The 19608-nt window shown below is 44.6% G+C and overlaps 1 pseudogene; it reads left to right on the top strand.

The window, feature by feature from the left end:
- Positions 1–1124: 1124 nt before the first annotated feature.
- Positions 1125–18762, top strand: LOC131397377 (leukocyte immunoglobulin-like receptor subfamily A member 6; annotated as a pseudogene).
- Positions 18763–19608: the final 846 nt, after the last annotated feature.

Here is a 19608-nt window from a genome sequence, read left to right as displayed (position 1 = left end):
CTGTATCAGCTCTCCTGCAGAGCTTGGACCCAACAAATTTCCTCCCAACTCCCAGTCAAAAATAGACACAAAGGTAAACCATGTATCATTTCTATCCTCTGTTAATCTGTTTATGTCTCATTAAGGGGCGTGTGAGTTTCATATGAGAATTCCACATAAATCATTTACAATACTGGTTGACATATCAGTATTGGAGTAATTGGATTTCAACTATTGTTCTTCTTTTCTTTTTATTCATTTACTATGTAGGAGGAAATATGACCTTCATAAAAATTTCTTATCATCAGTCCTTTGCTCTATATTCCATTTTTCTTTAAAATAGAATCTAATGTCCTCACATGGTGGACAGCACCCTGCATTACCAGCCACCACCTTCCCCCCTCTTCTTCCCTTTCAGACATTCTCATGTCTCTAGGGTTCTCAAGAATGTCATTTCATCTCTAGAGAGTTCTCACAGGTGTCCCAACCCATAGGTCTCGCCCTCCTCAAACAGCTGTCCCCTCAACCATTGACCAGCCATGGTCTCCAGATGTTCTCATATTTCTCCATATTTCTCCTTCATAAATAAATTAAGTGCAATATTAGCCTTTGAATGTCCATATTCTGTTAATCTGTACTCTCACAATATGCAAATGCATTTACTTGGATCACTAATGTATTTCTGGTATCTGGCACCAATACTTTGTACATAGAATGTGCTCAATAATATTTGTTTGTGGACCGACCAAAGGCAGAAAGCAAATTCCATTCGTGGAGGCGCTGGGGAAATAAGTGGTGTGTCCCCTTTAGAGACAGCCTGTCAGAGGCCAGCTCAGGACAGGAACCTGGGCCCCCACCCTCCCTGAGCGGGATTCTGCCCAGGCAGAAAGAGTGCTGGGAACGAGATGGGACCTCAGCTCCGGGCTGAGATGTCTCCAGAGGACGTGGAGTCCTCCTGAGCCCCTGCCCTGGAGAAAAGCAGAGCCAGGCCCAGAGAAGGGCGGTCCCCTGCCTGTGAGTCCACAGCTGTGGGAACCTGAATGGATGGCAGCAGCCCATGACTTACCACATCCTGTGCTTCTCTCTGTCCCTCGGGCCCCGTGGTCTCCTCCATCTGCACAGTGTGAGAGCTCAGAGCAGGCACCATGGTTTCCATCCTCTCTGCTCTTCTCTGCCTCAGTCAGTTGTGGAGAGTGGGAAGGGGGACAGCAGCAGGGGATGGGGAGGGTCCACACCCCATTGTTCATGGGGAACCTCAGGGCTCAGGCAGCTTGAGTGGACTGGGACCCTGACGTGATGACAATCGGCTCAGACATCCTGGTGCAGATCTCTCACAGGGACTCTCTTCCAGGGCTGAATCCGGGCCCGAGGACCCAAGTGCAGACCGGTGAGTCCTTCCCAGGCTGCCATGACCCCACCTCTTACTTCAGCCCCTGAGCCCTCAGGAGTGAGCTCAGTGATTCTGGGATGATGGGGATAAAACCAAGAGGGGCTGTGGGCTGAGCTGCAGAATGAGGTGGGGGTAAGGTATTGGGAGCCAGCCTCTGATTTCCTTCCAGGGACCCTCCCAAAACCCACCATCTGGGCCGAGCCAGGCTCTGTGGTCCCCTGGGGGAGGCCTGTGACCATCTTGTGTCAGGGGACCCTGGAGGCCCAAGAGTACTGTCTGGATAAAGAGGGAAGCCCAGAGTACTAGGGCAGAGACAACCCACTGGGGCCTCAGGACAAGGCCAGGTTCTCCATCCCACATACAAGAGACATCCACGCAGGGAGATATTGCTGTTACTATCGAAGATCCACCTATTGGTTAGAGTGCAGTGACCCCCTGAATCCGGTGGTGACCGATGAGAGGACACTCAGGGGTCCCAGCATCAGGTCTGCCCTCAAGAAGGGGCTCTGCTCTCAGGGGTGTGTCTCGTCTCACAGCCCAGCCCTGGGGGATATGAGGGAGGTGTGAGCCCCATTTAACACACTGCCCCCTCCTCTCCTAGGATTCTACAACAAAACCATGCTCTCAGCCCTGCTAAGCCCTGTGGTGACCTCAGGAGGGAACGTGACCCTCCCTTGTGGCTCATGGCTGGGATTCGGCAGGTTCATTCTGACTAAGGGAGGAGAACACAAGCTCTCCTGGACCCTGGAGTCACAGCAACACCTCAACGGACATTTTCAGGTCCTGTTCCCTGTGGGCTCCTGACCCCCAGCCAAAGATGGACATTCAGATGCTACGGCTGTTACGGGAACAAACCCCAGGAGTGGTCAGACCCCAGTGACTCCCTCGAGATCTTCGTCTCTGGTGAGGAAGTCCCATCCTTGCTTCATATATATTTTGAGGCACCAGACAGGTTATTGGGGAGTTTGCTCCCAGGGAAGCCCCAGGGACAGGATGGGGTGAAGGGAGCAGGGGGTTCCTGGGCCAGAGACACAGAGGGTGAGAGACAGTGAGACCTGGGGTCCAGGATGGAGAAGGAGGGTTATGGGAGGAATCAGCTCCTGCAATCCACTGGTGATTTTTCTCCCAGGTGTGTCTGGGAAGCCCTCCCTCCTGATCCAGCACAGCCACATTGCGGCCTATGGACAGAACCTGACCTTCCAGTGTTGCTCTGATGTCGGCTATGACAAATTAGCTCTCTCCAAAGAGGGGGGACGTGACCTCCCCGAGGGCCTTCCCCAGCAGCCCCAGGCTCGGGTCTCTCAGGTCAACTTCTCCCTGGGCCCTGTGAGACCCTCCCATGGGGGTCGGTACAGATGCTATGATGGACACAACCTCTCTTCCAAGTGGTCAGCACCCAGTGACCCCCTGGACATCCTGGTGGCAGATGAGGAGCTGGGGGTCAGTCAGTGACCTAAACACCACATAGGCCCAGCAGGGGGAGCCCCAGGTGGTGATGCTGGGACAAGGGGTTGGGGTCCCCAGGGAGGGAGAGAGAAAGCGGATGGGTGGGGAGAGACTCAGAGAAAACAAGATAGACAGAGAAGAGGGTCCTCAGTGTGAGACCTGGGGACTCTCAGTTCAGAACAAGGTGGGCGTCAGCCCCTCACCCACCCCTCCTCTCTCTAGGACAGCTCTCTGACACAGCCTCCCTCTCGGTGCAGCCGGGCCCCGCGGTGGCGTCAGGAGAGATTGTGACCTGCTGTGCCAGTCATGGAGCGTGAAGGACACTTTCCTTCTTTCCAAGGAGGGGGCAGCTGATCCTCCCCTGCGTCTTAAATCAAAGTACCGAGCTCAGGAGATCCAGGCCCAATTCTCCATGAGTCCTTTGACCTCAGCCCACAGGGGGACCTACAGGTGCGACAGCTCACACAGCACCTCCCCCTACCTGTTGCCACACCCTAGTGACCCCCTGGAGCTCGTGGTCTCAGGTGAGGGCCCCTGACCCTGTCCTTTCTGAGTCAGTCAGCTCAGGGCTCTGTCCTCAGGAAATCTGAGACAGGAATAACCTAGAGTGAGGCTCCAGAGTGGAAGATCTGCCCCTCAGAGCCCCTCCCACCCCTGCCCACACCTTCTGTCACACTGGGGTCTAGAAGGTGCAGTTGAGGGTCTTGTGGGGCCACAGGGCAGATATAGGAGAAGGTTTGAGTGAGGTGGGGACTTCAGGGTCAGCCAAGCCCCTCACCCACAGGTCTCGTCTCAACACCTGGTGAGTCACTGAAGCCCCTTTTCTCAGAGGGAGCACAGACCACCCAGGGCAGGTCTGAGAGTCTCTCAGAAGATCTAATGCCCCTCAGATACCCAGGGACAGGCTCGTCTCCCGGGGGAGCTGGGAGTCGGGCAGAGATGCCAGGGAGAACTCAGGGCTCCGGGTCTCTGAGGCTGGGTGGACTTAGGGTGAGGTGGTCATGGCAGAGGGAGATGTTGGGGCCCTGCCTTGGGGAGGGGCAGCCGAGTGGAAGTGCGGAGAAGCAGCCCCCCTCACCTCCAGTCCTGATCCCCAGGAGCCTCTGAGTATCGACTCCCCCCTACGGAGTCAGGTGTGTGGAGGGGTAATTGAGGGTCTCTGTTGGGGAGTGGTGGATGAGTCCTTGGAGGGCGGGGACTGAGTTATGTCATTGGGAGACCCTGACTTGGACTCACCTTCCCCTTCTGGGCCTCAGTTTCTCCAAGTGTAAAGCAGAGAATCATGGCACAGAGCTTAGATTTCCTTTCAGTTCTGACTATGGCTCTGACCTCCTGGGAGAGGAGGCCTCACAGGGAAGGCCCCCAGGACGTGATTTTATGGGAGCCTGTCCCCTCTGCAGCAGTGATGATGACATTGTACCAGGGAGGGAGGGGCAGGACAAGGGTCAGTGGTGTTCAGACCCTTTCCCTGTAGCTCAGGGCGCTCAGCTAGAATGTTAAGATCAAAAAGACAGTCAGCCCCCGGGGTTCAGTTCCCAGTTTGGATGCTTCCAGGCTGGGCAACCTGGGGCGCACGATTTACCTCTCTGAGCCTCATTTTCCTTGTCTGTGCAATGGGTGGTTGGGCGGTGGCTATCTCACATTGCAGGATTGTTGTGAGGGTTACAGGAGACGAGTGCACAGGCCCCAACACATGCCTGGCACACAGTAGGCGTTCAATTAAATAGCATCATTGGATCATTCATGACCTCTCTTGTGCCAAAGGTCTCAAATGGTACCTGAGCGCTGTGATCAGGGTCTCGGTGGCCTTCATCCTGCTTCTCTCCCTCCTTTTCCTCCGACAGCTGCACCAGAGCAAATGCAGGACTTCGGGTGAGTAGGGAACGGCGTGATGGGGGTGATATTATGTGCAGGGAACTAGCAAGTTGTGCTAAGAGCACCACAAACGTGAGGAGGGTCCAGGTTTGACGAAATGTCCAGAATTTAACAATCTGAACATCTAGCCAGAGCTTCCTGTTGATATTCACAGAGCTATCTCCTTCTTGTCTTCAGGTTTCAACTCCTCTGTCACCTCCCCAAAACTTTCCATTGTTCCCTCAAGGTAAATCTGTCCTCTCTTCCACTGACCCTCTCTTATGTCACTGTTGTATTTCCTTCCTTATACTTAAATATGTTGTTTCTTAACTTCAAGTCTGTCCCCTCTGTCTTCTGGTGACTGTGAGCTCCATGGGGCAGGGACATTCTTTTTTCCTTTGCCATGTCTGACCCTTACTAAGCTTTACAATGAGTGTTTGTTCACTAAGCAAATGAATCAGTGCCCTGTGATCCCCAGCTCTGCATTCATTTACTTCATCACTCAGCCCTACAGTTGACACCTGCTCATCCAGGGGCTGCTATGTGCCTGGATCTATTTTGGTGTTAGAGGTATTACAATCTCTGTCCTCAGTGACCCCACTTTCCCACCGGGAAGACAAGGATGACATAGACACAGACACATGTACACAGAATCAGACAGTGCCAAGTGCTGTGAATGAATAATAAAGTAAGTAAGGGATGGAGTGTGTATTGGTGAGAGCAGGATGGTTCAACAGAACAGTCAAGACAGGATTCTCTGAGAAGGTAACACTTGACCAGAGACTTAACTGTAGTGTGGAGAAAATGGTATATAAATATTGAACAGAACAGCATTCTTGATGGAGGGAACAGTGGGTGTAAAGGCTCAGAAGTGAGAACATGCTTCCTTTGTTCCAGGAAGAGCATGATGTCCAGTGTGGCTGGAGATGGAAGGACAGGAGGAAAAGTGTTGGCCATGAGAGTGGAGAGCTTGGCGGGCACTTGATCATGCAGGTCCCTAAGGCTGTGACAGAGCTGGTGAGAGCCCCTGGAAGGCTCAGTTCAGAGAGTGATATGATCTGATTGACAGTTTACAGTGGACACTCTGGTTTTGATGTGGGAAATGTAATGATGTATTCAAGAGTGGAATCAACCTGCCCTCACTGTGTCTCTCCAGCAGACCCCTGACGATGACAATCCCCAGGGTGTGACATATCCCCAAAGGAACCACTCAAGACTCAGACAAGGCGTATCTACCCCTCCTTCCCCCCTGTCAGTGGTATTGCTGGACATGAAGAACAGACAAGCGGAAGAGGACAGACAGACGGACAGTCAGGTGGGTCCCGTCCTCTCCTGGCCCCAGGCTTCCCCCACCCCCAGCCACATACCTTTCTCCCACTCTCTCCCTGCTCCAGGCTGCTGCATATGAAGCCCCCCAGGATGTGACCTACGCCCACCTGAACCAATTGAAGCTCAGATAGAAGACTACACCTCCTCCCTCCAAATCAGGGGAACCCCCCCCAGCTGAGCCCAGTGTGCATGCTGCTCTGGCCATCCACCATCTCAGGAAGGACCCAAATCTCACACTCCAGGGACTGGAACTTCAAGGACCTCACAAGGGACAGCAGCTGCCCCCATGGACACTCAACTAATGACCCCCAGCAAGTCTAGGGACCTGACACAGACCACCAGGAGCTTCTGGCACATCTAGAAATGACCTGATTCTGCAGTCAAAGATAATTAATACTAGCATATTTGGCAAATTTATCAGATTATTTCTAAATAAGCGATAAATTAAAGAAGAAAATCACAAAGTGAGAAAATGTTTTAAACTGTATGAAAACATAAAAATTACACCTCAAATTGATGAAGTACAAGAAAAACTATATCCATAGAAGAACTTAGAGCCTTAAATACAAGTATTAAATCAGAAAAGAGTCTGAAAAATCAATAATATTAACTTCTGTCACTAAAAGTGATATAAAGAAGAGCAAATTAATTCATGAGAAAAGCAGAAAGAAAGAAACAGTAATTTAAGAACCAATAGGAAATTGGAGAAAAATTGTAAAAAAAAAATAAATAAATCCACAAGATGTGTCCTTAAAAAGTCTAATTAAATTTATGAAACCCTAGAAACAGTGATCAAGAAAACGACAACATCCATGAAAAATAGAAAAGGGAACATTTTTCAACTTACTTGCTGAGTACAAAATAATGACATTTAGACCCAGACATTACCACATATTATATGATAGAAAATTGACAGGATAAGATATCATGAGAATTTAGAAAGAGAAAATCTGGACTAAAGAGGAGGATGTAAAACCCACTGACATATAAAAAGGACAATACACCATGAAAAATTTCAGCTTATTTCAGGAATTGAATGTTGGTTTAATAATTTTTAAAAATCAATCAATGCATTTAACAGAATAGAAGGGGAAATATGTTCATCTGAATACATGCAGAAAAAAATATTTGGAAAGGGCCAATGGGTGTTCATACTTTTTAAACGGAATTATTTTCCATTTGTCTTTTAAAGGAATTTATAAAGAACCTAAAAAAACATCATACTCACAATGGAAAAATTGACCTACTGGCCATTGCAATTAGTAATGAAATGAAGACATTTACCATCACCACTTCTATTAACCATTGTGCTTGAGGGCCTAACAAGTGCCTCCAATCTAAATAAAGATAATGATGATTGATAATAATAATAAAAGTTATAAGCATTGAGAAGAATTTTATAAATGAAAGATTATTCTCAGATGGCTAAATCGTGTACATAGAAAAAACACAGTAAACTATTAGATTAAAAACAGTAAATTTATCAATGTCACTGGATGGAAAAGCAAAACATACAATCCAAATAATTTCTTTGTACAAGCAAAAGCAAGTAGAAATGAAACAACAAACAAACCAACAGATAAACCACTTTTTAGGTTGTCTAACCCAAAAAATCTTGAGATGGGGATTCAAGGAAAAGCAGTTTATTTAGGGAATGATTCTGGGATGAGGAGAGAGGGCTTGTGCAAAAGTAGGGAGATGGGAGAAGAGAGAGAAGGAAGCCAAAAGAGGTGTGATATTAGCAAATTGCAAAGGAGGTGATTTCAGCAAAATCTCTCAGGTGAACTCTGAAAACAGGTCACTCCTCAGAGCCACCCCCAAGGGTGAAAGGGAGTTAGATTATACGTCTTCACCCATCAGCCTGGAGTTGTAAACTGACCCCAGTGGGACATGGATCCCCAGGTATTTCTGGTTCTCCATATATGTAGAAACAGTGGGTCCTGGCAGCCTGGGGGCAGCCCTCCATCAGGAGATGCAGGCACTGGCTGTGGGGAGTGAAGGAACACTAGGAGGTGCTGTTCACTAAATGGGAAAGGTTTCCATCAAACACGGGCAGAGCAGTTTCAGCATCTGCTACAACCTCCCCCTTGTACCACTTAGAACACTTCATGACTCTCATTTAGTTTACTGTGCGCATTTTTGAGGATGGTGGCTGTTCACAATTTGTATGGAAAAAGGCACACAAGATGAGAGTTACAAGAAAAGGCTACACAACACTCCTGCTGCAATTGGTTTCATGGCCCTCATTATATTTATCATATCCCCCCTTGTATTAGTTACTTACTGTTGCTAGAACACGCCCACAAACTTGCTGGCTTAAAACAACACACATTTATACTTACAGTTCTACAGGCAGAAGTCTGAAATCAAGTTGCCAGCAGGACCACACTCCCTCAGGGGACTCAGGATGAGAATCTGTTCCCTTGTCTTTTCCAGCACCTAGAGCTGCATTGCTTGCATTCATTGGCTCATGGCACATTCCTCAATCTCTAACGCCTGCGGGGTAGCATCTTCAAATCTCTCTGTGCATCCCTTGCCTCATCACTCTCTCTTCTTATGTGTAGCCAAATCTCCCTCTACCCCTTTCTTATAAGGACACTTGTGATGACACATTGGGAAAACTTGAAAATCCTGAATAATCTCTCCTTCTCAAGATCCTTAACTTCATCACTTCTGCAAAGTCCCCTTTGCAATAAAAGGTAATATTCACAGGTCCCAGGGATTAGAATCTGGATATCTATGGGGCCACTATCAGCCCAGTGCATCACTCTCACAGCTTTTATGAATTTCCCTCATCCTCAGCAACACTTGCCCTGGCCTGATTGATTGGCCTGGTTGACCAACCCATGCTTTCATTACTAAGGGGTATTACCCCCTATTTTGCTGTTATTGTTTATTTGTTTAACCATGTTTATGTCAGGCTGCATTTGTTTTAATTCACCATATATGATTAATCTTGACATTTGAGCACCAAGAGACACCCTCTCTGTGATTTCCAGTTACCTCCTCCCTGACACATTAGGTAATGACAAGATCACCTGATGAAGATGAGGGCCACTTACCATCTCCTTTCTATGGCTGCCATCTAACCAGCACAAGGAGCTGGAAATGATCAGGAGGCATCTATAGGTTCAAGCTCATTGTAATCCTTATTGTTTCCCATGGTTGAAGTGTCCCTTCTGAGAAACAGAACATCTAGACCAAGGAAACCTACAGTTGTGTGATAAGAAGTACGTAATTCCCAAGTGTGTCGCTGCAAGTGATGGTGAAAGGAGTCACTCTTAACTAAACCCTAGGTTCTCAGAACTATAGATGTTACCTATTGTGGACACAACAGCATATAATTGCCACAATTGGATGTAGAAATACCCAAAGCACCTCCCCACAAAGAATAGTGCTCCACCCCCTGCAGGGTATCATCTCCATTCTGGCATCTTGCCTGCACCACTAAGAGGTCATTGCAAATTGTATCACGTTGGCATGTCTTAGGTAATCACGTATATAGTAAGACTGGTGAATTCCTTGTCAGTATAAACATTTGCCCATCTTCTTTGCTATAAATTGCCTACTCTAGTATGAGGCAATGGACCCAGAGATTGTGATTTTGGATGAGGCCATGCCAACAATAAAGACAAACATATACCTAGATCATGTGTCAATCTTGATCAATATAAACCACTGCCCAACCATGGAATGGGTCTTATGTCATCAACTTTCAACCAGTGGCTAGCTTGTCTCCTTGAGGGTTGTCACAATACAAAGGTCTTTGAATCACTCTGCTGTTGCTAGTTTGGATCTTTAACAGCAGCAGATGGTAAGACATTGTTGGTGAGAAGACATTCATGCTGTTAGGCTCCACGCATAGACTGTATCTGCCACCACGACTACTCAATAATGAGCCTCTTGTACAACTATTAGCTTCTACCCAAAAACATAATCTGACTGATATAAACAGATAAATGTAATAGATCAACAATTTTTTGTACATCGTTTACTATTTCTAAGCCCCAAATAAGCATTGTATCCATCCACTTTGAGCTTATGTGTGCCTTTAAAGCTGAAGTGAGTCTCTTCTAAGAAGAATATAGTTGTTTTCCTTTTTTAATCTATGCAGACATTCCATGCCTTTTGATTAGAGAATTCAGTCTATTTACATTTAGAGTAATTATTGATATAAAATGATTTACTATTGCAATCTCATGAATTGATTTCTGGCATTGTTGTATTTTCATGCAAGTGGAAAATAACAGAAAGAAGGGGTAGCCATACTTATATCAGACATAATAGAATTTAAGTCAAAATAGGAATGAGAGACAAGGTCATCATATAATGATAAAGAGGTCAACTCGTCAAAAAGATGCAACAGTTGTAAATATATAGGCATGCAACTTCACAGCACCTAAATATATTTAGCAAATACTAACACAGCTGAAGGGAGAAACAGACAACAATTCAATAACTGCCAGGAACTTCAATACCCTGCTTCCAAAAATGGACAGATCATCCATATAGAAAATCAACATGGGAACATTGGATTTGAACCACACTTTAGAACACATGGACCTAATACACATGTACAGAACACTCTTTTCAACAGCAGCAGGCTACACATTTTTCTCAAGCACACAAGGAACATTCTCCAGGATAGATCATAAGATGGGACACAAAACAAGTCTTAGCAAATTTAAGAAGACTGGTATCATACCAAGTATCTTTTCCAATCACAACAGTATGAAACTAGAACTCAACAATAAGGGGAAAATTTACAATCAGGTGGAAACTAAGCAACACTCTCCTGAAAAACCAGTGGGACAAAGAAGAAATCAAAGGGAAATACAAAAGCATGTCTAAACAAATGAAAATGGTCACACAACACTCCAAAACTTATGGAGTGCTGCAAAAGCAATACTGAGGGGGAAGTTTATAGCAATAAACGCATATATTAAGAAAATAGAAGTATCTCATATGAACAACCTAAATTCACACCTCAAGAAACTGGGAAAAAAGGAAGAAATTATGTCCATGGTTAGAGAAAGGATGGAAATAACAAAGATCAGAGCATAAATAAATGAAATAGACACCATAAAAACAATAGAAAAGATCAACAACACTATAGGTTGATTTTTGGAAAAGATAAAGAAAATCGTCAAACCTACAGAGAGACTAACACAAAAGAGAGAACACACCAATAAACAAAATCAGAAATAAAAGAGGAGATGTAACCACTGATACTCCAGAAATACATAGGATCATAAGAGGTTACTATGAACAATTATATGCCAAAAAATTGGGTGACTTAGAAGAAATGGATAAATTCCTAGAAACATACAATCTACCAAGATTGAATCGGGAAGAAATAGAAAATCTGAACAGACCAAAACAAAAAAGAATATTGAATCAGTCATCAAAAATCTCCCAACACAGACCGATGTCGAAGAGCGTACTGCCTATGTTTTCTTCAAGAAGTTTCATTGTTTCAGGTCTTACATTCAAGTCTTTAACCCATTTTGAGTTAATTTTTGTGTATGGTGTAAGGTAAGGGTCTACTTTCATTTTTTTTGCACGTGGCTATCCAGTTTTCCCAACACCATTTGTTGAAGAGACTTTCTTTTCTCCATTGTATGTTCTTGGCTCCTTTGTCAAAGATTAGCTGTCCATAGATGTGTGGGTTTATTTCTGGGCTTTCGATTCTATTCCATTGATCTGTGTATCTGTTTTTGTGCCAGTACAATGCTGTAAAGATACATGCACCCCTGTGTTCATTGCAGTGTTATTAACGATAGCCAAGACTTGGAAGCAACCTAAGTGCCCATCAAGGGACAAATGGATAAAGAAGATGTGGTATATATACACAATGGAATACTCCTCAGCCACAAGAAACGATGAAATCCAGCCATTTGTGACAACGTGGATGGACATTGAGGGTATTATGCAAAGTGAAATAAGTCAGAGGGAGGTCAAATACTGTATGATTTCCTTCATTAAATAGTAGATAATAACAACAATAAACAAACACATAGAAACAGAGATTGGATTGGTGGTTACCAGAGGGGACGAGGGGTGGGAGGAGGGAGAAAGGGATAATTTGGCACATGTGTGTGGTGATGGGTTGTAATTGGTATTTGGGTGGTGAACATGATGTAATCTATGCCAAAATAGAAGTATAACGATGTACACCTGAAATTTATACAATGTTATAAACCAGTGTTACTGCAATAAACAAAAATTTAAAAAAAAAAATTTCCCAACACAGCAAAGCTCAGGACCAGATGGCTTCACTGGTGAATTCTACCAAACATTTAAAGAAGAATTAATGCTAATCCTTCTAACACTCTTCCAAAATATTAAAGAGGATGAAACATTTCCAAATTCATTTCATGTGTACTCTGATACCAAAGCCAGATAAGGACACTACAAGAAAAGAAAATTACAGACCAATATCCCTGATGAATATAGGTGAAAAAAATTCTCAACAAGTATTAGTGAAATGAATTCAAGAACACATTAAAAGGATTATATATCATGATCAAGTGAGGTTGGAATACAAGCATGATTCAACATATGCAAATCAATAATTGTGATACACCTCATTAATAAAATTAAAGATATAAATTACGATCATCTTAATAGACACAGAAAAAAGTATTTGACAAAATGCAACATGCTTTCATGTTAAAAACTCTCAACAAATTGGGTATAGAATGAACATGTGTCAACGAAATAAAGGCCATATAGGACAATCTCACAGCCAACATCGCATTCAACAGTGAAAAGCTGAACTTTTTTCTTCTAATATCAGGAACAAGCCATGGAGGCTCACTCTCACAACTTCGACTCAACATAGTACTGGAGATCCTAGTCAGAGCAATCAGGCAAGAGAAAGAAATAAAAGTCATCCAAATAAGAAAAGAAGAAGTAAAATTGTCTCTGTTTGCAGATGATATAGTCCTATATATCGAAAATACTAAAGACTCCACCAAAAAGTTGTTAGAACTAATAAACAAATTCAGTCAAGTTTCGGGATACCTAATCATCATACAGAAATCATTTCCATTTCTATATACTAACATAAAATATCTGAAAAAGAAATAAAACAATCCCATTTATAATAGCATCAAAAACAGTAAAATTGTTAGGAATTAATTTAAGCAAGGAGGTGAAAGGTCTGAAAACTATAAGATTTAGATGAAAGAAATTGAAGAAGCACAAATAAGTGGAAAAGTATCCCATATTCATGGATTGGAAGAATTAATCTTGTTAAAATGTCCATACTGTCCAATGCAAACAGATTTAATGCAATTCCTATCAAAATTCCAACAACATTTATCACCAAACTTAAAAAGCAATTCTAAAATTCATACGAAACCAAAAAACTCCCTGAATAGCCAAAGCAATCTTGAAAAGAAACAGAGCTGGAGGCATCACGCTGCCTGGTTTCAAAACATACTCCAGAGCTACAGTAGTTAAAACGGGATGGTAGTGGCCAAAAAAACAAAAGCAAAAAAGCAGACATATAGACCATTGGTACATAAATGAACGCCGAGAATTAAGCCCACAATTACACGGTCAACAAATATTTGACAAGGGAGCCAAGAGTACACAATAGGGAAAGGACAGTCTCTTTAACGAATGGTGTTGAAAAAACTGGCTATCCACATGCAACAGGATAAAATTGGACCCCTATTTTACCTCCGTCACATCGTATAATGACCATTACTTTTTTGCTGTGACAATATTTAAGATTTACTCTCTTAACAACTTTCAAGTGTATTATACATTATTGTCAATTACAATCACAATGCTGTGCATTAGATCCCCAGAAATTATTCATCTGCTAACTGGAAGTTTGAGGCAACTGTAGTTTGTTCATTTTTCTGGCTGTATTATATTTTACAAATATACCGAAGTTTACTTTAACCAACACGTTTTCAAAAAACTTTCAGTAGGTTTTCAATGTGTTGCTATTATAAATATTGCTACTACAAACATCTTTGTAATGTTTTTTTGTCTGTGTATGTAAGTTTTTCTAGGTTTATACATGAGAAGGAACTGCTGGGTAGCATAAACACATTTGAAAATTAACAGATAATGACACATTTCTCACTTCATTTACTGTCTTCATTTATATAAAGAAAAACACTGTGGAGTAATCCTGTTTCTCCCAGACTCTCACTAACACTTATTATTGTCGGAATTTCAAAAGTATTTTGCCAACCTCACATCCAAGAAATTAAATTCATAATTTAAATTTTTCCCCCAAAGAAATCTCCAGGCCTAAATGGTTTTACTTGCCAATGATAGAAAATATGTAAAACCAATAACAATACCAGTTCTACAAAATCTGTTCTAGAAACTAGATGAGAAGTAAATGTTTTGTATTTATAACTCCAGAAAAACTCTAACACTAAGGCTAAACGAAGACAGAACAAAAAGACAAACAAAATAAATAACTGCAGGTCAGTATCCCTCATGAACAGAGACACAAACTTCTTCAACAAAATTTCAGCAAATCAGGGGCCAACAAGGCGGCGTAGCAGTTAAGTTCACTCGCTCCACTTTGGCGGCCCAGGGTTCGCAGGTTCAGATCCCGGGCACGGACCAATGCACCGCTTGTCAAGCCATGCTGTGGCAGCATCCCATATAAAGTAGAGGAAAATGGGAACAGATGTTAGCCCAGGGCCAGTCTTCCTCAGCAAAAAGAGGAGGATTGGCAATGAGTGTTACCTCAGGGCTAATCTTCCTCTCACACACACACACACACACACACACACACACACACACACACACACACAAAATCACCAAATCAAATTCAACAATGTATTTTTAAAATACAACACCACACCCAGTGGAGCTTATCCCACAAATGCGAGGCTGGTTTGATCTTCAAAAAATCAAACAAACATATTGACAGTGTAAAGAAGAAAAATCACATCATATCAATAGATATAGAAATTTTGCATTTGGTAAAATTCAACATTCATTCATGATTAAAAACACAACAACACAAAACTCTAGGCACATTAGAAAATGAAGGGAATGTCCTCAGTCTGATAAAGGACATCTACAAAAGCCTACAGTGAACATCATATTTAATGGTGAGAGGCTGCATGTAAGTGGAAAATATGGAGAAGGTAACTGGAGACAATGACCTGAAGCTCGGGAAAGGAGCCTTGTCTGGGGAATGCACTCGCCCTTGAAAGGCACTTTTCTTCCAGCATAGAGCCGTGTTCCCTGTGGTCAGGAGAGGGCACATAAGAGACAGAGTAGAATCTGTCCTCGGACTAAGACCCTGTTCAGAATGAGACTCATTCTAGGGCTTCTTCTTGAACAGGGGTATAGTTCACACAAATGAGTGCCCTGCCCTCAGGAAAAGCCACATAAGTCCAGGAGAGACTGTGCAGCCCATTGGGCCAGCAGAGGTTTTTAAAGACCCTTCATTAGGGCAGAGTCCTCACATCCTGTTTCCCCCCGAGATTCTTTGCTGGTTAAATGTATCTCCCACATAAACCGTTAGCTCCCATGGCTCTGCTGTCTCATAGCATGTGAGAATTCAAGGTGATAGATTTGGGGGGGAAAAGCACTGGACTGGAGTTTGAACCATCTAGTTCTACCTAAGAGTATCCCATGTTGGCATGTTGAATGTGGACAAATCACATTTCCTTTCTTAGGCACAGTTTCTGCCTCTGTTAAAGAAAAAAAAAAAAAGTAAATATTATCCCACAAAGTAGTTGTGAGGCTCACGTGAGATGAGACATGGGTTACAGAACACCAAAGATAATTACTATTATTGAGTATTTGCATCTCTTGGGACAGTAGTTACAGAAGGCAAAGCTCAGTGGGAGCAAGGAGCCTCAATGGACATCTATCCCTTAAATGTGGGTCCTCAGAGGGTCACACTTTCCCCGGAAGGTCAATTAGAAATAAATATGCCCCAGCTGAGAGTGGAGGGAGGACACTGGGGCCCTGCAACTGACAGTTTGGAAATTCATCAGGAAAATCCTGCTGGCAATATGCGGAGGACGAAGACCAAAAATTTATAGCCAGAAGAAATCAAGGATGAAAAAATCTCTCTGGAGAAGGAAAAGCCAGAGAGGGTAAAAAAAAAAAAAAACAGTAGAGGACCCTTTAATCTAGGATTCAAACGTGTTTTTCACTGGAGAATCCACAGGGAGGAGAACGAGGAGCCAATTTCAGAAGTGAAAACACAAGCCAGAGTCAGGCAGCCAGTGTTCCAGCGGCCCCAGGATGGGAGCAGTGCACAGAGGCAGAGGGAAACCAGGCAGGACCAGAGCAAGGAGAAGGAAGAGTTTCCACACGTGTTGCCTTCAGAGGCAGAAGTGTCCTTGAGGAGGAAAGAGGGCAAAAAACTACCTGAGAGAGAGACCCTTTACCCATAAGGGCTGCGGAACAGCCTTTGGAGGGAGCTCCCATCTTATTCTCCACCAGGCAACTCGTGCCTGGAAGAAACCTTGGCTAGCTCCTTGGGGTAGTGGTCAATGTTTCAATGTTAATGGAGCAGAGTTTAACACTCACGTTCATGTATGGGCCTTCACCCAGGCCACCACCTCATAGATACTAGAAGGTGGGTGAGAGTTCATGGACTATTCACTGCTGGAAATCCAGATCCACACAATCACTTTTGCTTGTATTGTTCCTTCATTTTCTTGTCTTCATTTTGTAGGGGTCTCCAATCAGATTTTGAGTTCAAATAGAGATGCAAATTCCAATCTGGAAATTTCACAGGAATCTCAGGAACTCTTCATTTCTACAACGCTGATTAAATTTTAATTCATTAGGAAATACTGTGTGTCAAGAATTCTTAACCTGCCATTCTTTCAAGATCCCACATGCCTTGAAGATTTGTGATTTGTCAAATGTAGAGCTTTAGTGAGCTACGAGGTGGGGAGCTTAGAAGGTCGCTCTGAGCAATACTGAATTTAGAATGTCCTATCATCTTTCAGATCCTAGTGACCTTTGGAAATGACTCAAGCAGAGGAGGATGCATAAGATGGCAGAATCTTGAATCAAAGGGATTTTGACGACCAGAACTGTGGACTGAACTTCACAAGATGAAATATAAAATCTTGTCCATCAGGTTAAGGAGTCTGAGTCTCTCAGATTCCAGATCCTTGAACATCAGTCATGCCTAAAGCATCAGCCTTCTCTATTGTCTCCAGTCGCCAACAAGCTAAGGGCTGAGGTCATGGCTTAGAGCCCAAACCCCACCATCTGGGCTGAGCCAGAATCTGTGATCCCCTCGGGGAGCCCCTTGACCATCTGGTGCCAGGGGACCCTGGAGGCCCAGGAGTACCGTCTGTATAGAGAGGGGAGCCCAGAGCTCTTGGGCCAACAGAACTCACTGGAGTGCATAAAAAAGGCCAAGTTCTCCATCCCTGAGAGAGCAGTATGCAGGGAGATATCACTGTTACTATCTCATCCATGCTGGCTGCTCAGAGCACAGTGATCTCCTGGAGCTGGTGGTGACAGATGAGAGAACACTCAGGGGTCCCAGCCTCAGACTCTGCCTTCAGGAAGAGGGTCTGCTTTCAGGGATGTTTCCCCTCTCACAGCTAAGCCCTGGGGGATACGAGGGAGGTGTGAGCCCCATTCAACACGCTGCCTCCTCTTCTCCTAGGAGTCTACAGCAAACCCTCCCCTTAGCCCTGCCGAGCCCTGTGGTGACCTCAGGAGGGAACATGACCCTCCAGTGTGGCTCATGGCTGGGATTTGGCAGGTTTATTCTGATCAGGGAAGAACACAAGCCCTCCTGGACCCTGGAACCACAGCGACCCCCCGTGGGAAGTTCCAGGCCCTGTTTCCTGTGGGCCCCATGACCCCCAGCCACAGGTGGACGTTTGGATGCCATGGCTATCACTAGAATAACCTTCAGGTGTGGTCACACCCCAGCCACCCCCTGGTGGCTATAGTCTCAGGTGAGAGGCGCCCTGACCCTATCTTTTCTGAGTCCTTGGGAAATCTGAGACAGGAATAAATGAGGGGGTACAGGGGGATGCTCCACAGCAGAGGAATTAGGAGCCCCTGACTCCGACCCCTCTTCCATGGACCCTGGATCCTCCACTGTTGAATAATTGGGACTTGCAGTCGTAGAGGAATAAGATTATGGATTCTCGCATCTGAGACTGAGCAGAGGATGCACAGCACTCATTGTGTCGGGAAACCTAATTCTTAGTTCCCAAGGCTCAGCCAGACTGTTCCAGAGTGACTCAGAAGCAGGTTCTGAGCTCAAAGCACAGAGGGAGACTGAGTAAATCCAATGAGGAGACAAGAGGGAACCTGATGATAAGAGAGAAAGGGTCCATTAAGGGACCGTGTAGAACTTCTGATGTGGGAAAGTGGAGCCTACGAGAGCACAGAACCCAAAGAAAGGCTCCTGTTTTCTCAAATCCTCACTCACCCCCTCATTTTATGATCCTCAGAAGCAGCTGATGCCATCAGCCCGTCACAAAACAAGTCAGACTCCAGGAGTGGTGAGCAGGAGAAATTCTCAGTTATGGGGCTGGCACAGAGGGTCATGTCCGGTCAAGGGGAGGCAGGTGCCCTGGGGGGATGTCCAGGGATCGTGGGGTGATTTTGCTCTTCCCTGACCTTTATGTCCACAATTCCTAGCCTCTCATCCCGAAGATTACACGGTGGAGAATCTCATCCGGATGGGCGTGGCTGCCTTCATCCTGGTGCTCCTTGGCATTGTGCTATTTCAGGTTTGGCGCAGCCAGAGAAGGACCCAAGATCCAGCCAGGAGGTAAACACAAGCGAGTACAATGCACTTTCAGAGCGGTAGAACCCGCGTGGAAATGCTTCTTATGTGCCAAGGAAATTCTAGAAGAAAATCTGCAGCGTATGCTGGTTGAATCGTCTGCTGAGAATCTCAAGGGAGTAAACACGGTTTGGATGCAGGAAAATATCTGGGGTGACCCTGTGGACAATTCTGCCTCTATTAAACCGTGGTGTTTTCTCTCTCTACCATTGTTGGATCTCCTTGACTGTCCCCCATATTTTCTCACCCCTGTGACATGGGGTACATCCCATACCTTTATACACCTTCATGTCCTGGTCCACTGTCTTCTAACACATTTTTCTTTTTTTTTCTTTTTGAGGAAGATTGGCCCTGAGCTAACATTTGTTGCTAGTCTTCCTCCTTTTTTCCCTTTTTCTCTCCAAAGCCCCAGTAGATAGTTGTATATCATAGGTGCACATCCTTCTGGTTGCTCTATGTGGGACACAGCCTCAGCATGACCTGATGAGCGGTGAGTAGGTCCACGCCCAGGATCCGAACCAGTGAACCCTGGGCCACCAAAGCAGAGGATGCAAACTTAACTGCTATGCCAGCGGGCTGGCCCCAACACATTTTTTCTTTATTTTTAATTTCCAAATTCACTGATGTGTGCTATTACCTCCATCCTTTCAGCACAGAAACAAACTATGCTTTAAATACCTGAATAAATGAGTGAAAATCAAGTCCACTTTGGAAAAGAGACATCCAAAATCATTCTCAAAAGCTTTCTCTGGACCTTTCAAGCCCTTCTCTCCTCATCAGATGTTATCTGGTATAGTTTCTCCAGAAACACCAACAGTTTGAATGAATACACTGG

This window comes from Diceros bicornis, chromosome 34, assembly GCF_020826845.1.
Source record: "Diceros bicornis minor isolate mBicDic1 chromosome 34, mDicBic1.mat.cur, whole genome shotgun sequence".
Classification (NCBI taxonomy): Eukaryota; Metazoa; Chordata; class Mammalia; order Perissodactyla; family Rhinocerotidae; genus Diceros; species Diceros bicornis.
This window is presented reverse-complemented; position numbering and strand designations above follow the sequence as displayed.